The 17,462-nt window shown below is 54.5% G+C and overlaps 1 protein-coding gene across 6 annotated transcripts in view; it reads right to left on the reverse strand.

The window, feature by feature from the left end:
* The window catches only part of LOC118650242 (casein kinase I), a 35,637-nt gene extending 24,478 nt beyond the window's left edge, over positions 1-11,159 (reverse strand). For 4 of the 6 annotated variants that reach the window (XM_036298457.1, XM_036298456.1, XM_036298454.1 and 1 more), the window contains exon 1: positions 722-860. The gene's annotated coding sequence lies outside the window, so the exon portion shown is untranslated. Of the gene's footprint in view, positions 1-721; positions 944-11,121 lie in introns of those variants that run through there. The other 2 variants (XM_036298455.1, XM_036298460.1) reach the window with 2 other exon arrangements.
* Positions 11,160-17,462: the final 6,303 nt, after the last annotated feature.

Below are 17,462 nucleotides of genomic sequence, written 5' to 3' on the forward strand. Positions count from 1 at the left end.
ATCCTCTCTCGGGAGCCGCCCCGGCGCACACGGAGTTTTAGGTTCCACAGAGACTTGCAAAACACGGGCTTCTCGCAGGCAGAAACGGGAGAATCCGAGCTGATAAATAACCCCCACCCCTTTCTTCCTCTCCACAAAGGAACAGACTCGGTGGCGGGGTGACCACATCCCCTCCATCTCAGGGCCCCCGGCGCCCCATCCCACCGCCGGGAGCAGCCTTGCTGACCCCCCAGGTCCGAAGCCCCGAGCCGGGGCACACGGGGGAGGCGCTGCTGATTGTCCGGCCAGACAGACAGAAGCCCAGGGTTTGACGGAGAAGCTCGAATGAACAGTATCGGGTGCCCCCAGCACCCCAGACCCGGACCCCCTCCCTCCAAGTCCCCAAATCACAGCCTGGGGTGGCCGCTGACGGGTGGCTGTGACCTGAAGGGGTCCACGCTGGGGGAGGGGGGCCGGGCTGGACTGGGGGGGGCCTCTCCCCATCCCCCCACGAGCCAGCAAAATAATAGTCACCCTCCTCCTCCTCCCCTCGGCCTCAGCGGCGCCTTTGTCCTCGCGGGCCGAGCGGGCGGCGCCCGGCGGCCCCCTCCCCCCGGTTCCCGAGCGCCACGCGCGGGTGTCGCCCTCCCCTCCCGCTCGCGCAAAAACAAAGAGGCGGAGGGAGCCCCGTTTCCCCCCGGGTTTGCGCCCCTCCGCGAGCCCCGGGCCCCCCAATATTTACCCCGCCGGGAAGGCGCCGGTGCCGGGCCGCTGCTCGGGGGGCTGCCGCGAGCGGGAGCGGCCCGCCGGGCCGGATGCGGGAGGATTCGCGGGGCAGCCCGGCCGCCAGCCTCTCCGCCAGCCTCTCCGCCCGCCGCCGCGCTCCGCTCGCCCTGGCCGGGCTCAGGCTCGGGCTCTCGCCGCCGCCGCCGCCGCCGCCTCCTCCGGGCGCTCCAGCCCGCCGCCCCCGCCGCCGGCTCGCGCTCCCGCCTCGCGCGCGCCCGCCGGCTCCCATTGAGCCCGGGCCCGCCCGCTGATGTCATCCCCGGCCCGCCGCCGCCCCGGAGGATTTAAAGGGCCCGCGCCCTCCGCTCCCGGGGACGCTGGGGGGCCACAGCGGGAAAGCACGGCCCCCCAACCACGCGAGGAGCACCTTGCAGGAGCGGGGTCTCCCGGGTGGGACCGGGGAGCACACACAGGCACCGACCTCCCCAAAATCGAGGTGGGGTGGGTTGGGGAGGAGGGGGGCGCACAAAAAGCTGGGGTGTTCTCCCACATCGTCTTACCGCTGCCCGGCCCCCCGCTGGGCGCGCTCTCACAGCATAACCGGCCCCTCCGAAGGCCAGTGGATTCACGCTTTACTGCTTAGAGAGTTCGGGTTCACTCGACTTCCGGCTCTGAGTGCTGCAGAGACCACAGGCCAGATTGATTGTGGGGAGAAAGATTGGACAGGACAACAAGTGGGGCCGGTGTGGCTCAGTGGTTGAGCCTCGACCTAGGAACCAGGAGATCACAGTTCGATTCCCAGTCAGGGCACAGGCGTGGGTTGTGGGCTGGATCCCCAGGAGGGGGGATGCAGGAGGCAGCCCATCAATGATTCCCTCATCATTGATGTTTCTGTCTCCCTCTCCCTTCCTCTCTGAAATCAATAAAAACATATTTTAAAAGAGAGATAGAAGGATTCTGACTAAAGGGCCAGAGAGGGAGCCAGGGCTCAGCTACTCTCTCCCCTCCAAGAAAAAGTCAAAGGCAAAGACCTTGTTCTTCTCCCTCTGCCCTCTCCCAGCAGCTCGAACTGTGATGGGCACAGCAGACTCCGTTTCCCATCATTTAAGGAGGGACCCCACACGCTGCTTTGCGCGGTCGCTGGAGTCAGGGTCCTGTGTTTTGGGCTTAGGCTTCCATATCTGCAAATCGGGAGGGACCCCGATAATAATTCTCCCGGGTCGCTGGGAGAATTATTTAGGCTTCCTAGGGCTTCCAGGGCAGCCATGAAAGGTCCCAGGGCAGAGTTATTAAAATAATGGTATTTACATTGGGCCACGCAAAGCTCCGAATGATGACACATCCCTGCACACGCACAATTGTGACTGACACACCACATGCAGAGTGCAGTGGCCAACCCCGGAAGCGTGGTTCCTGGGAAGAGTCACTTCCATAATAACTGCATCCTTAGAGCCCGAGGGATTTAGTCACACACTGTCCAGACTTGTGGGAACCCCACAGGCCCGTCTGTCTGCCGCAGAACAGGAAGCTGGCCCAGAGAGGGGAAGGGTTTTGCCTGGGACCACACAGCACAGCAGGAGGGCTCTGTTCTCCCCAAGGTCCCTGGGAAGCTGAGTCTATTATGAGCTCATTTCCAAGAGCAGGAGAGTGAGGACGAGCCTCCCAGGAGAGGTCTGCAGCAGGCAACTGGGACCTGCCTGCCTGCCCTCAGGGCCACCTTTGCCAGAACGGGGGGCGGCGGGGGGTGGGGCGGGACACAGGGGTCACCAGCCAAGGTAGTGGGTTTTGCTTGGCCTGCCTGGTGGTTTGGGTTATTTCTTTCATTTTGTTAATTGATTCCCAATGTTTTAAAATGGAAAGATTTCATATTACAAGTCCCTGTTCCCTCTTTTTCTTGAAGCCTGGGAGAACAGGCAACTCTGGGTCCAAACAGCCCAGGATGCTGGCCACTCTCGGCTGGCCTGGGCAGCAGCCACCTTCCTTGGTGACAGCCCAAGGGTCCCATCTTGTTTCCTCACATCAGCTTGCTTTACCCGTATTCATGACTCGCTTCATCCCCTGGCGGTCCAGTGTGGCCCTGTCCTGGAGGCCAGCCACCAGGGCCCTTCCCGTTGTCACCTATTCTCACCCCAATCTCACTGACACCAACTCCTGGGCCTCCATGTCCAGTGTCAGGGATGCCGGCCCGCCCCACAGCTGCACATTCTCCCAAAGTGAGACAGGGTGCCCAGGCCGGGGCCCTAGGCAGAGAGACCCTGGCACGCTGAGCCGAGGTGGAGTGCACCCCTGCACCCCCACCCTCACCACCCCAACCTTCCCACCGGGGTCCTGCCTCCCAGTAATCGGCCCTCCCTGTCTGGATGGGACTAGCCCTTCTCCGGCACCTCCTGATGCTGAGCACCTGGCACAGGGAGAGGCGGTTATCTCATTTAATCCTCGCAGGCAGCAGAGCTTCTTTAAGGAGAGGGAATCGGAGGCTCCTAGACTGCTTGCCCAGGGGCACACATCAACCACCAGCGGCTGCTCCCTGTCTTGTCACATGCTCAGAACTCAACCACCACCACCCTCTGGGTGGAAGATCCTGGTGGGTTCCCCTGGCCAACCAGTCTTAACACTCACTCCCCCCCTCAAAGGCCTGCTCCTCCCCTCTCTCCTGTGGTCCCCACCCACTGTCTCCCTTGGAAAAAGCTCCTCGCCCTGGCTGGTGTGGCCCAATGGTTGGTGCATAGTCCTGTGCACCGGGAGGTCCTGGGTTTGATTCCCAGTGGTCAGGGCACATACCTAGGTTGCAGGTTTGGTTTGATCCTCAGTCACCGACTGATGTTTCTTGAAAATATGTTTCTCTCTCTCTTCCTCCCTCTGTAAAAAATTAAAAAAATTTTTTTAAACCTCCCCAAACCCCTCCCCTAATTAGCTGTGTTGTGAACCCAAGTTATTCCTCCTTCCTACTTCCCTCAAAGACCAACGATCCTTCCAAAGAGCTTTGAGCTCAGCTCTAAGGAGACACAAAAGCTAGCTGAGGAATTAAGACAAAGAAATCTCACTTACTGAGTTCCAGCAGCCTCTGTGCCTGGCTCCTCTCCAGACTAGATTCTCAGTGATTCCTTCTGGGAATCAACCCAAGGGTGTAGCCAGCTTGAGTCCCCCTGGCCCCCACCCTACACACCCACCCACCACCCAGATGCAAGCGGGCCTGGAACAAGAGGTGCCAGTGAAATCCCAGCTCACTGTGGGCCCCACCCTGGGGTTCAGCTGCTCTGCCCAGGGCCAGGAGTGGCAGTCCCTCCACACCTTTACCATCTGAAATTTATACCTGATCCCTGCCCTGGCCTGTTTGGCTCAGTGGGTAGAGCATCGGCCTGCAGACTGAAGGGTCCCAGGTTCGATTACGGTCAAGGACATGTACCTTGGTTGCAGGTTCCCTGGCCCTGGTCGGGGTGCGTCCAGGAGACAACCAATTGATGTCTCTCTCACATCAATGTTTCTCTCTCTCTCCCTTCCACTCTCTCTAAAAAATAAAAAAAAAGTCAATGGAACAATATCCTCAGGGGAGGATTAACAAAAATAAATAAATAAATAAAAATATATACCTGATTCCTTGGCACCCCAGAGCACTGGGCTGGGGCCTTGAGGACAGCCCCGGAATCGCTATAAGATACTAAGGACATCACCGATGAAGCCAGTGATGGGGAGAAAGATTTCAGTCCTCCCAAAGGGATCTGCAACCCGAGTCTTAACTGTGGGCACCGTCGTTTAGAATCTTACTGCACATCTGGTCCTACACCATCCATCCCCTGAGGTTGTCCTCCAGCCTCAGGCCTTAGCCCTGGCTGTTCCCACTGCCTGGTGTGCTTTCCCTCAGATTCCTCCTGCTCATTCCCTCATCTCCCTCAGGTCTGGCTCTCCAGTCACCTTCACGGAGAAGCCCCCAAGGGCACTGCCTCTCCCCTTCTCTGCCTTATTTTTCCTGGCCCTTATCACACTAACATGTTCTATATGGTACTCATTTGACTTTTTTGGGGGAGAGGGGGGCAGGTCTGAGTCTCCCTCTAGAAAATAAGTTGCATGAAGGCAGGGAGTTAATGCTATCGGGGGCACCGCTGTCACCAGCATCAAAGACAGTGTCTAGCACACAGCGGGTACTCAACCAATATTTGCCGGGCGAGTGAATGGATGAAATGTGAAGGGACATCCTCTCCTCTCTCGGAAAAGACATTAAGAGCTATCATTTTATTGAGCAACTACTGTGTGCCAGGCCCTCTGCATTAACTCATGCAACCCTCACATCCACCCTCAGCGGAGGCAGTGGCCTGGCAGACCCCACACCCTTCACCATGTCACCCAGCACGTGGAGGAGAACACAGTTCTGAGACCAGTCCCCACCCCCGTCCATCAGACTCCTGAGCCCCTCCACTAGAGAAGCAAGTCTGGCTCTCGCCCAGAGCTACAGGGCCCCTGAGGCTCCTCCACTCCACCGCCCCCACTTCACAGGCAGGGAGACTGAGGCCAGGGGGCCTTGCTCAAGGTCACAGTGGGAGCCAGAGGTGGGAGCCCACAGTGGTTAAGAAGCTGCCTTCAGCCCTAGCCGGTGTGGCTCAGTGGATAGAGCGTTGGCCTGCGGAAGGAAGAGTTCCGGGTTCGATTCCGGTCGGGGGCATGTGCCCAGGTGGCGGGCTCAATCAGGAGGCAGCCGATCAATGATTCTCTCTCATCATTGCTGTTTCTCTCTCTCTCTCTCTCTCCCTCTCCTTTTCCCTTTCTCTCTGAGATCAATAATATATATATGTTTTGTTTTTTGCTTTTTTTAAAGAAGCTGCCTTCAAATGCTGACTGCCACGTTTAACTGTGTGACCCTAGGAAAGTTCCTTAAACTCTCGGGGCCTCACTTGTAAATGGGGAGAACACAGATGGTCACCCACTAACTGCTTAGCCCAGAGGAAGCCCCGAGGAAGAGCAGATGTTGACACTATCACTATCTGAGGGGCGGACGGAGTGAAAGCTGGGCCGCCCGCTCCACCTTCTAGCATCACAGTCTTCGTCTCCAGCGTCTTCCTTTCCTGCTTTACCCTCCCCTGGAGGGGCCCCCACCAGCCCCTTCTAGGTGGGGTGGGGTGAAGGCATACAGACCTATGTGGCCCGGGGGAGCCAGTGGCCTCGCCCACCCTGTGTTCCCCGTCCTCATGGCTCTGGGAGGCCCCTGGGGTCTTCCCTCTTCCTCTTCTCACAGGCTCCGCTCTGAGAGATGCTCCCAGACCTGCCAGCCTGAAGACGCTGCCCTGTGCACCCGCCTTGCCCAGCGAGGCCTCAGCTCTGTGCCCCCAGACCCTTCCCTGACGTCCCACCCGCCTCTGCCTGCAAGGCCATTCCCCGGCAGGGGTCCTCCCTCGTCCTCCGTCTTCAGCAGAGAGGCGGCAGGGGAGCAGGAGGCCTGGACCGGGGCCACAGGTCCAGTCGGAGCGCCAGCTCAGCCACTGCATTCCCTCTACAGCTCTTTTGTCAGTCTCCCTATCTGTCCACTAAGGGCTGTACTGGCCGGGGAACGTCTATACGTTCCACATCTGGGGTACTCCGGTGAGGAAGATCCGGAGGTCACACACATCTGGGCTCAGTGGGAAGGGGTCCTCTCCCCCATCACCCCCATGTTCAGAACATGGGCACTTCCCCTCCGCTCTGCCTCCCAGCTGTATTCCGAACCAGCCACCTCTCACGTGTGTACCTTTCATGTGGACGCTACAGAGGTCTGTTGATTGGTGAGATCAAGTTCCTCCGCTACTGAAACACCCCAGTGGCTCCCTCTCGCCTTCGTGTGAAGTCCATGTTCCTTCCCAGGCCTGCGGTGGTCTGGCTCCCACCTGCCCCTCAGACCTCCTCTCGAACCTTGCTTCCTCCCAGTCTCCTTCCACTTCATCATACCCCAGGGCCTTTGCACTTGCTGCTCCTTGTGCCTGGAATTACCTCCCCTCAGAGGCCTTCCCTGACCACACAATCTTCCTTCCTTCCTTCTTTCCTTCCTTTATTTTGAGAGAGAGGAAGGGAGAGAGGGAGAGAGAGAGAGAGAAGAGAACCATCAGTTTGTTGTCCCACCTATCTATGAATTCATTGGTTGATTCTTGTCTGAGCCCTGTCTGGGGATCAAACCCCCAACCCTGTGGTATCAGGGATGATGCTCTAACCCAGTGGTTGGCAAACTGCGGCTCGTGAGCCACATGCGGCTCTTTGGCCCCTTGAGTGTGGCTCTTCCACAAAATACCACGTGCGGGCGCGCACGTACAGTGCGATTGAAACCTCGTGGCCCATGCGCAGAAGCTGGTTTTCGGCCTGGGCGAGTCTGTTTTGAAGAAGTACTGTTGATATTTGGCTCTGTTGACTAATGAGTTTGCTGACCACTGCTCTAACCAACTAAGTTACGGACCAGGGCTGACCACATAATCTTTTTTTGTTGTTGTTAATCCTCCCCTGAGGATATTTTTTCCACTGATTTTTAGAGAGAGTGGAAGGATGAGAGGGAATGGGAGGGAGAGAGGGAGGGAGGGAGAGAAACACCAACTGGTTGCCTTCCACACCCTGACCAGGGCCAGGATTCAACTTGCAACCGAGGTATGTGCCCTTGACGGGGAATCAAACCAATGACCCTTCAGTGTGCAGGCCAATGCTCCAACCACTGAGCTACACAGGCCAGGGCTGACCACACAATCTTAAATGGGCTCCCTTCCCCTCTATTCCCTGCTGCTGGGTGCTCCTGCCCTGTTTTCTTTATAGCACTTATAGGCTGAAAACACGAAGTTGTGGGTTTGCGGGTTTTTTTAATTTTCATGCCCTTCATAAGGCATGAAAGCCCTTCATAAGGCACAAAGCCCTCCTATAAGTGCTCCTGTGGGTGTCCAATTGGCAATGGGTGCCCCACAATAATGGTGCAATTAACAAATTCTGCCTCCGGTGTGTGACTGTGCGGGTGGGGTCAGGGCTTGGCACTTTCAGTCCCTCAGGGACAGGCCTGTGGCTCCTCCCCACCCCACCACTGGGTCTCACAGTGGGCCCGCTGCTGGCACAGCCTCCCTGTTTATACCACTGCCAATTCTCTCTCAAACGTGCTCCTTCCATCCTGTGGGAATCCGAGGAATGCCATTCCCAGGACACAACCACTCATTAGCTGGGCCACGGAATTAAGGTGACTGCCATGGCTAATAATCCCAATTCCCACAACACTTCTCCACGCGGCATAGCTGGTGCAATCCATTACCTCCCGCCACATCACGCGTCTGTCCACAAACATCTCCTGATGCCAGCTCCTTAGGGGCCTGAGCGGTCCACCAGGGGCCTGAGCGGTCCACCAGGGGCCTGAGCAGTCCACCAGGGGCCTGGGCGGTCCACCAGGGGCCTGAGCGGTCCACCAGGGGCCTGAGCAGTCCACCAGGGGCCTGGGCGGTCCACCAGGGGCCTGAGCGGTCCACCAGGGGCCTGAGCGGTCCACCAGGGCCCTGCTTGCCAGGAGGTGAGGAGCCACTGGGGAAGCTGAGCTTGTGCACGTACACACACAGGGATGGACTAGTGATGTCATATGGACTAGAGGACTAGCGATGCTAAAGAGAACATGCCAGACAGCGAGTGCCACGAGGATCCATGTAACCTGGGGCCAGGGAGGCACCAAGGGGCGGCAAGCCAACCCCTCCCCCTCCCCCTGGGTATTCCATGAGGCCCATAACCAGGGTCTTCTTCTTTTTTAAAAGTATATTATTGATTTCAGAGAGGAAGGGTGAGGGAGAGAGAGAGAGAAATATCAATGATGAGAGAGAATCATTGATCGGCACGCCCCACACTGGGGATCAAGCCCACTGCCTAGGCATCTACCCTGACCAGGAATCGAACCGTGACCTCCTGGTTCATAGGTCAACGCTCAACCACTGAGCCATGCCGGCGGGCTAACCAAGGTCTTCTTAACCTTACAGGAAGCGCTACACAAATACAGCATCCGGACAGGTCCCTGAGCCCGCCTCTAACCAGACTGCCCCAAGCCCCTTCTTAAATATATTTTTATTGATTTTAGAGAAGAAGGGAGAGAAAGAGAAACATCAATGATGAGAGAGAATCACGGATCGGCTGCCTCCTGCATGCCCCTCACTGGGGATCAAGCCTGTAACCTGGGCATGTACCCTGACCAGAATTGAACCAAGACCTCTTGGGTCATAGGTCAATGCTCAACCACTGAACCACACCAGCCAGGCCCTCAAGCCCCTGCTTTAGAGAAATTTGGGAGTTGCCCCTGAGGAGGGTAGGAGGAGGCGGGGCTTGAAGGTGGGCAGATTTGGAGGGTGGAAGGCTGGGGAGGAACAGCCTGAATGGACACTCTATGGTAGGAACCTCAGACATTTGGGGGTGAGGGGCCACTCTGGGGAGAGCAGTCGAATGGGACCCTGGTGGGGGCGGGGGGAGAAGGCTGAAGAGGAAGGAGAAGGCAGCAGGTTTCCATCTCTAGCACCTGAACATGGGACCGATCCACGGGTTTTGCTCAGAACAGCTCTGAGGTTTCACGTGGAAGGGAAGCGGGAGAGAACGAGCAAACTAGCATTTATCGGACAGCGTGCCAGGCGCCGCCCCAGGCACTGACCACTGGGGCTGTTCAATTCTACAGCAATCCTCTGAGCTGGAGATCACCCCACCTGTTTTACCTGTTGGAAACCCGAGCCTGGGCGAGTTCAAGAGAATCTGACCTAATGTTCATAAAGGCTCTGAGGGCTCCAGTTCACCCTTCCAGACCCCCAGGAGCCGCTCCCTGCCTTGGGCACTGTGCCCCAGGCCGCCTTGGCCTCCCTCCGTGTGTGCCAACTGGGACCTGCTCGGGCATCTGAGGCCCCCACTCCGTGTGTCCCCTGGACCTTCAGGACACCGTGAGTCTGCTCACTCACTCGGGAAGCACCCCAGGGATTCTGAGACCCTGACAGAGCTGTCTCCAAAGCGGATACCTGTACCCAGGAAGTCCCCTGAGTGAGCCACTGGGTGTGGGGGAAATCAGAATTTATATTCTCATTTAGCTGTTAATCTTAGCCTTCCAAATATCCCATTTTGATGTATGTTTTATAATGCACATATTAGCACAGCTAAACATCCCTACCTAAGCAATAACAACTATATACACATGTGATTATAAAATGCATGCTCAAAAATGCTCTTTACAGACAGGATGCGCCGCTGAAGTTTGCATTAGCGTTTGAGGATCCCTGCCGTGAGTTCTCATTTGAGAAGCAGAGAGAACTGCTTCAACCTGCTGGGTTCAAACCCTCCGTCCGCTACTTCTGGGCCCTGTGGCGGCGAGTTTGCAGAACCTTCCTAAACCTCAGTTTCATCTTAGAAGTGGGCGTGGCACTAACACCCACCTCAGGAGATGAGAAGAGATAATGTCCCCAAAGCCATAGCCCAGAGCCCTGCGCCTGGATGCAGATGCAGTTATCACTAATCTGGCGACAGGGAACAGAGCTGGGGGCCTGGCACCTGCCCGGGTGGAGGGCGTCTGCTGAAGGAGACCCGAACCCAGAACCGATCGTGAGAAGTCAGGGTAACCAAGGAGAAGACAGAGATCACAAACATTTGGGCTTTTTTCCTGCCAGAATCGTGGGGGGCAGGGGAGGACTTTCTATATAAATTAGCTCGCTTAATCCTCACAACACCTGGGGAAGTAGCTTCACGGGGCCATTTCCCAGATGTGAAGCCAAGGCTGAGAGAGCAAAGATCTCTCCCAAGACCCCGAGGGCGGAGGCAGGGCCCCGTGTGACCCCGAGCCCATGTTTTCCTAGGACCCCCCAGTCCCTCCTCCGAGCGTTTAGGATGGTACCCATCCCTCAAATTAACATTAGGCGGCCATTAAAAATAATAATTACACATACACAAATGACTAAGAACAACACGAGATAATGCTTATGACACCCTATTAAGAGGGGAAAAGCAAGACCCAAAAGTTGTAAATAAAGTATGATCGACGTATACTGAAATGATGGTGCAGAGAAAAGGCTGGAATACACCGAACACCCACAGCGGGCCTTTTTGTGTGTTAGGACCCGCATGCTCTCGTTCCTGCTTTTCTCCATTTTGCCAAATAGCCCATCAGTGCCCGTCACTTTTACAACGACGAAAAGGTGTCAGGGACAAATCATACACACATGTGTGGTTGGGATGTTTGTAAACCTGCTCTTTCCTTCCTCTTTCTCTTCTCATCCTTCAAATCCCTCCAAAGCCTGTGCTCTCAGGACTAGAACCAGGAGACACGGTAGGAGTTTGGGGAGCCACCAGCACCTCCCCCCCAGACCCACGCAGCTCCGTCTCCGCGACCAGTCTGCCTGGATCAGGGCCCCGCTCTCCGTGGAGGGGGGACCCTCACCCTGGACCCTCCGCCCAGACCCCAGCGGGGCTCCTGCCGATGCTCACCTGGCACTCGCAGTCGGCCTCCGAGGCGAGAAGCGCACACCTGTCCCTCCCGGTGAGGACTCCGCCGGGACGCCGCGCGCTGGGGGAGGAAACCCGCCGAGGGGCGGGGCGATGACATCACCGCAAGCCCCGCCCCCAGACCAGGCCCCGCCCCGCCTTCCTGGCCCTAGGGGGGTTCGTGGTTCTCATGCTTGCCGGGTGAGGTGCTGGGACACTTACCCGGTGCGCACGCCCCACCTGGGCCGGCCCCGGACCATCAGCCGCGCCTGCCAAAGGGAACCTCCTCCTAGGGCAGCCCCCCTCTTCCAGAGCCGGGGTCCCTTCGAGGAGCCGCGAAAGAGCAAGAATCCGCCCCCCCCCCAGCCCCCAGGTTGCAAAGTTGCAGGCTCAGGTCACCTGGGGTGAGGAGTGATGATGGAGGGACGGGGGGCTCGGATTCTCCTGGTGGCGTCCCGGCTGGGTCTCACTCTGGGTGCTTCTCTCGGACCTGAACTCCCCCCTCCCGCTCAGGAAACCGGGGGTGAGAGCCCCGAGGTGTGGTCCCAGCCCTCGGGGGGTGGGGAAGGTTGCCCTGGCACCAGACACCTACTGTTAGGAAACCCGTTCCATCTCTGGATGACCCGAGATTGTGACTATTTAGCCAAGTTCTGCATTGAAAAAGCCAGCCTGCTGGTGGTGGAAAAATAAAGGGCGAGCAACAATAAAGTGGTTGAGCGTCGCTCCGTGAACCAGGAGATCAGGGTTCAATGGTTCGATTCCCGGTCAGGGCACATGCCCGGGTTGCTTGCTCCATCCCCGGTGGGGGACATGCAGGAGGCCTCTCATCAATGATTCTCTCTCATCATTGATGTTTCTCTCTCCCTCCCTCTCCCTTACTCTCTGAAATCAATAAAAATATTTTTAAAATAAGATAAAATAAAGGGCACCACTTCTTTGAAAAGGCCGTTAGGTCCCACCTAGCCACGAGCTTTACAAATGTGCTCGCCATTGGAACCTAGAATTCCCTTTCTGGAAATTGATCCTAAGGAAGTAATTCAGAATAGGTGTTCATTGCGGAGGTCTTCTTAATGGCAAATTGGGAATTAGTCTAAGAGTCCAACATCTGATGGGAGGGGACTGAGGGTGGGGGAGTGTGGTGAACAGCACACACAATGGAATATTATGCAACCTTTTAAAAGCTGTGTTTACAAACAGCTTAGAATAATATGAGGAAGTCTGTTAAAATATTAAGAGGATAAAAGCAGGATATAAATGTGTGGTGACAGCAGGGTTACAGTTGTATTTAAAAGCAAAACAATTTATTTGAAATTTTTATTGCATTTATTGGGGTGACATTGGTTAATAAAAGAATATAGATTTCAAGTGTACAATTTTCAAAAAATATATTTTTATTGATTTCAGAGAGGAAGGGAGAAGGAGAGGGAGATAGAAACATCAATGATGAGAGAGAATCATTGATCGGCTGCCTCCTGCATGCCCCCCACTGAGGATGGAATCTGCAACCCCAGCAGGTGCCCTGATGGGGAATTGAATCCTGACCTCCTGGTTCATAGGTCAACACCCAACCACTGAGCCATGCCAGCCAGAAAATAAAGTTAATCTCTTATTGCTTTATCTTTTATTATGGGCATTTTATTTATTTTTTAATGTTTCTGAAAATTTGGTTTTAGAGAGGAAGGGAGAAAGAGAGAAACATCGATGTGAGAAAGATACATTGACCAATTGCTCCCACACTCGCCCTGAGCAGGGATAAAATCCACCACCTTGGTATGTGCCCTGAGCAGGAATTGAACCCTGGACCTTCCGGTACACAGGATGACACTCCAACCAACTGAGCCACACCAGCCAGGCTGGACATTTAAATAATAGTAAAAAGTAAAGAAAATATAGTATATACCTATCACTAATTTTCAAAATGCGTCAACATTTTCCATTCTTGTTTTATTCATCACCCCACATACATTTTTAAAAAGGAAATTCCAGAGACCATATCATTTCACCTATACATACCTCAGTAATTGTCTCTTAATAGCTAAGGACTTTGTTAACAAACAAAAAAACACACACACACAATACCATTTTTACACATAGCAAAAGTAACATCATTTCTTTCATTAAATCACTTCATATGTAGTCCATGTTCAAATTTCCCTAATTTGTCTCCAAAATGTCTTTTTATAATTGGTTTGTTTAAATCAGGACCCATATAAGGCCCACATATTATACCTGATTGATATATTTTTTTAATTCCTCTCTCTTTCACCTTTTTTTGTTTTTACAGGGGAGTGGTGTGTGTGGTGCGAGAGTGAGGAGTGGGTGTTGGGGCACGCGCTGGGGTGGTGAGGGGCGATGAGGGATGTGGTGGAGAGGAAGACGGGGTGGTCAGGGGTGAGGAGAGGGTGGTGAGTAAAATTCACCATTTTAAAGTGTACCATTCTGGGGCTTTTCGTAGATTCACAAGGTTTTACAACCATTACCACTATCTAATTCCCTAACACGTTTATCACCCAAAAAAGAGTGATAAATTCCTACTAGGAGTTACTCTCCACTTCTGCCCTCCCCCAGCCCCCAGCGCCCACTAATCCACTTTTGCCTTTTGCCTATTCTGGACATTTCATATAAATGGAATCATAAAATACCAGTATGTGTCCTCTGTGTCTGGCTTCATGCAGCCATGTGGTAGCATGTATCAGTGCTTCCTTCCTTTTCGTGCTGGATACTATCCCAGGCTGAGTTTCCCACAGTCTCGGTCGTAGGACTGCATCCCTGTTGTGTCCTCTATCAGGCTCCATTATCCCCCAAATGTCCCAGAAACTGGCACTTAGACTCAGACCCTAGAAGCGGTAGGCTGGATTTGGATTAAATTATTCTATCAAGACTCCCTCATGGATGACGCTGTGCTCCCGCGGCCTCAGAGCAGGAGCCACAGACATGGGTTGTTCCATGTCTGAGTGATGCCAAGGGGATCAGTGGCTCTAGGGGCAAGCCTCATCCTTCTCTTTCAAAGCTCCCCATCAACATTCCACCCCTGTTTCACCCCGTGGTTTTAGCATCCACTGATGATCGTGGGCTGGGTCTGTTTCACCCTTCGGTTTATGAAGAAGGAAACAGGCGAGAAGAAGAGAAGTAGCCCAGCCGACGAGGCTCAGTGGTTGAGCGTCGACCTATGAACCAGGAGGTCACGGTTTGATTCCCAGTCAGGGCACATGCCCGAGTTTCGGGCTTGATCCCCAGTGTGGGGCGTGCAGGAGGCAGCCAATCCATGATTGTCTCTCATCGTTGATGTTTCTATCTCTCTCTCCCTCTCCCTTCCTCTCTGAAATCAATAAGAAATATATTTAAAATAAAGAGAGAGAGAGAAAAGTGATGTGCCCAAGGTCACAGGGTTAGTCCTAATTAATAGCTGCCGCATATCAGCCCCTGCTGTGTGCCCCGCACTATGCTAAGTGTTTTACATGAACTGACTCATTGCATCGAATCCTCTCAACAGCCCTTTGTGTCTGGCTTTACATCTTGACCTTCCTTTTCCAAATGAGGAAGCTAAGGCCCCAGATGGTGTAGGGACCTGATGAGTCACTTGGTAATTCATGTTCAGAGATCCTGGAGGACAGACAGATGGGAAAACCTAGTTCTTCCTCTGGTCACTATAGAGACAGACGAGGTGACCGGGACCGCAGAGAGAAGGAGGGGGGAGGCACAGAAGTCTTCCCTGAGGGAGCAGCCCTGGAACGTGGCCTTCAGTACGTGTAGGAGTTTGCCACGAGGAGTAAAGGCAGAGGAATGAGCCCACCGTGTGAATAAGGCCTGAGGTGTGATTTGAGCTGTAGCCAAAGACTCCATTCCTCACCTGGACAGGCTCTCACAAATGTCTGCCCTGGGGAAGGAGGAAGAGAGAGAGGGTGTGGCCTGGCCCATCGCATGCTGAGAATATGCAGACGTATTATAATGAGGAGTCTGGACTGGGAGTCTGAGGATGAGGGTTCAAGGGGCCCGAGAGGCCTGGATGCTGTTCCCAGGTATGGTCCCTGCCCTCAAAGGCCTAAGAAAAACCGATGGAGACAGACCTGGAGGACATGGGCTCCTACCCCAGAAAGGAGGAGGCCACCAGTCCAGGTCCTCAGCTCTAACCCTCAGATCCTGACTGGAGGGGGCCCCCTCAGACACTGGACCACTGAGTGAACCTGCAGCAAACACTAGTTCAGAGTGCCCATGATAATATATATGTGTTTGCTTCTATGTGCATAGAATTTCTCTGAATAACAATATTTGTAAAGCATGCCTTTAATATATAAAGAGCCCCTAGAAACCAATAAGAAAAATACCAACAATATAATCCTATCTAATAATAGACAAACATGATAATTGACCATACCTTCGCTATGCCTCCCATTGGCTAATCAGCATGATATGCAAATAACCGCCAACAAAGATGGCGGTTAATTTGTATACGTAGGCTCCAAGCGGTGGAGCGAAGCCTGATGGCCCAGGGCTGGCAGAGCAGTGAGGCCTGACGTGTCCGGGGCCGGCTCCAGCCAGAACTCAGCCAGAGAGAAGGCCTGGGCCCCGGGTGCCGGAGACAAACTGGTGCCAGCAGCCAGGGGAAAGGAAGGCCTATTGCACGAATCTCTTTGTGCAACAGGCCTCTAGTCCTATATAATAAAACCCTAATATGCAAATCGACCCAACGGCAGAATGACAAGTCATTATGACGCACACTGACCACCAGGGGGCAGACGCTCAACTCAGGAGCTGCTCCCTGGTAGTCAGTGCGCTCCCACAGGGGGAGTGCTGCTCAGCCAGAAGCCAGGTTTACAGCTGGCGAGAGCCGCGGCGTTGGTGGGAGCCTCTCCCGCTTCTGTGGCAGCACTAAGGACCCATTGGGGGATGTCCGACTGCCGGCTTAGGCCTGCTCCCCATGGGCACAGGGCAGGCAGAGGGAACCCCCCCCCCATGCATGAATGTCATGCACCAGGCCTCTAGTATAGAAATGACTGAGAATATGAACAGACTGTTCACAGAAAAGGATATGCAAAGGTCTTTGAAACTCAGGTAAAGGTGGTAGTGAGACAGGCCAGTAAGCCAGGACACACGGAATAGGGAACCTGAGGCATTTTGTTAAATAGCAGTTTGCAGCCATCTAGTAAAATCCTATCTTCCCTAAACCAGGGACACTTAAGAGTAAATGATTTGAACTCCTCCCCAACCAGAGGGTAAATAGCTGAAATCACCACCACCACCAACAAAACGCCAGACCCAAGAAATAGCTTAAACAAGAAATAGCGTAACAAGAAATAGCTTAAATCGCCCTACTTAGTGAGACAGATAACAGAAATCCTATTAAGTGCCATTTGCCAACCCAGCCAAGGACAGATGTGAAGTTAACAGAATAAAGCTCATGAGTATTCTATCGAGCTCCTCCCCTAAATGCCCAGCCTTCAAAAGCCCCTCCAAGCCAAGGTCCTGCTAGAACTCTCTCCCAGGAGCAGCCCCGGCCTTCCCCTCCTCTTCCGCACAGGCATGCATCTCCCCACCTCTAAGGGACCCCAGGAGGCTTGCAGCCAGGGCAGCAATGGGCAGCAGCAGCTCATCCCGGGCAACGCCCTGAGCCTGTCCCCCAGGCCCCCTTCTCTTTGACTTCCCAGTGAGCCAGGGCAGGCCGGCCGAGGCTCATTTCCCAGCCTTTCCTGTTCCACTGTCCCAGCTTTCACAAACATCCTCTACAAGTCACCCGGACCCATGTTGTGAAATGTTTCCTGAGCGAAGTCAAGAACCTCCACAAATACCCGGGCCCTAGGCCAGTGGTCGGCAAACTCATTGTTCAACAGAGCCAAACATCAACAGCACTTCTTCAAAATAGACTCGCCCAGGCCGAAAACCGACTTCTGCGCATGGGCCACGAGGTTTCAATCGCCCTGTACGTGCGCATCCGCACGTGGTATTATGTGGAAGAGCCACACTCGAGGGGCCAAAGAGCCGCATGTGGCTCGCGAGCCGCAGTTTGCCGACCACGACCCTAGGCAGACCCGCTGGGGCCTGGGCCCCTTTCCAGTCACCGTAGCCTCCGTCAACATTTCAAAAATGCAAATGGAAACTACACTTGGATCCCCCCTCTGCCCCCAACCTGCCACGTTAGGAAAGATGCTACATTTTGGTAACACACTAATGGCAACGCTCTGGGGAAACAGCACCTTCCGCTAAGGAGGCCTATACTCATTTCTATCAGAATGAGAACTGGGGGGAGGGGGGGTGCTTATGTCCGTCAATAGGGGCAGGTAAAATAGATCCTAGAAATTTCATCCAATGGACCATAGGGAAGCCGGATAAATGAATGAGGAAGCTCT

Source organism: Myotis myotis, unplaced genomic scaffold (assembly GCF_014108235.1).
Source record: "Myotis myotis isolate mMyoMyo1 unplaced genomic scaffold, mMyoMyo1.p scaffold_m19_p_3, whole genome shotgun sequence".
NCBI lineage: Eukaryota > Metazoa > Chordata > Mammalia > Chiroptera > Vespertilionidae > Myotis > Myotis myotis.